We start from the raw sequence: 1,722 nt of genomic DNA on the forward strand, positions 1-1,722 counted from the left end.
TGTTTGCGCATTTGGATTTTGGTTGTGTTTTACTTGTTGTATTTTCTCTGTGATTATGCTGGTTGTCTTTTTCTGTCTTGCTTGTGTGTTCAATTGAATCTCTGGTACTATTAGTTTATGTATTGAAGTAATTAAGAATTAATGTTGTAAATGAGTTTTTTTTTTTAAGTTCAGAAATTTTAAAGAAAGCAATTAATTGTCTAAAGTAAAATTTAAAAGTATTTTCAAAGACTTGATAAAAGAAGAAAAATTTTTAGGGTTTAACAATGGAAACTGTTTTTGTGATATGAGTTAACTATTTGTATTTTACTTTGTATTTTTACGACATTTCCTTTCCCTACTGAGAATATGCGAGGACGACGTTCTCACCCTCCTACAGATTTTCCTTTCAGCAACAGGTTCAGGAATCCTTGGCGCGGAGCCGCGACTGATCATCAAAGATTTATGTAAGTATGTATCTGTATTTTTTGTAGTTAGTTTATTCTTAGATTTTCCCCTTGCCATTTATTGTCTTTGATTTTTAGAGTGGTAGGACTTGTACTTGAGAATCCTAAGATAACTCTATGTATATAATGTTATGTGAATATATGTATCTTTGTGATTAAGTGATTAAGAGTAAACTTCTCGTTTTCTTAATTAAAGTTTTGATTCGTATTCGTAAAGGCTCGATATTAGATACAGTTAGTATAAAATAAAAAGGTTTAGAGGTAAATAACGTCTGAGCTTTTAGTACGGTCATGAGGTACTAAAAGTTAGGATGTTATAAAAGGTGCTCATGGCTTATAATCAGCTGATGATGTCTCTTGTCAGTATTCTTCACTGTTCACAAGCTTGGTGGTGATCTCATAGGTCTATATCCAACTTAGAAAACCTGTGAATCTTACCATTCATGTAGTTGAGCACACCATCTTCATCTCTTTCAAACCATCCTCCATGGTGAAACACATGCACAATTTCATAAGCCATTTATAGCAACATAATAGTAAATTAAACTAAACTCTAACAAAATCAATTTTTAAGTTACTCACAATAATTCACTTAGTGTTAATAAAAAATTACTAATTTATTTTTATTACTTGATTTCTTTACTTAATCTTAAAACAGAAAATATTTGTTGCCCTAACAACTAGACAAGTCACTAACTCCAAATTACATGCAATGGATTTACAAAGGAGGACCATCTAGCAGGACAACACTTATAGGACCACAACCAAATAGAGAAAAATTCTAGAAAACAAAACAAAGAGCCTATCTCGTGTTCCTCGAACAAGATGTCATTGCACTGTTAGTCGCTATTCGTCCTCCGTCATGGTGTCTCTAGCTAGAGAATTTCTGGCGCAAAATAGGATTTTTCTTAGGTTTTTATATAATTGTTGGTGTCAATAAGAGAGATGAAGGAAAGAGTTTGCCTATATAACGTTGTTATTATGAGAAAGGAACAGTTTGCCTATATAACGTTGCTGTTGTGAAATGCAATATTTTGGCCTCATCAAAATTTTAATGTTTTTATTACTATAACATCCTACCACACAGAGTCTTATGCTTAAGTCATAAAGCTGAGGTGGCAAGGTATTACGACCTCTAAAAGTAAAATATATATAATAATAATAATGAAAAAGTGATAGTATGCTAGGAGCCTTGAAAAATAGGTAAAACAAAATCGCAAAATCAAAAAGCGCAACTCTCAGAAAATGTGGTTACTTGTGTGAGAAGAAAACTAAA

The sequence above is a fragment of the Arachis ipaensis genome, chromosome B04 (genome assembly GCF_000816755.2).
Source record: "Arachis ipaensis cultivar K30076 chromosome B04, Araip1.1, whole genome shotgun sequence".
Classification (NCBI taxonomy): domain Eukaryota; kingdom Viridiplantae; phylum Streptophyta; class Magnoliopsida; order Fabales; family Fabaceae; genus Arachis; species Arachis ipaensis.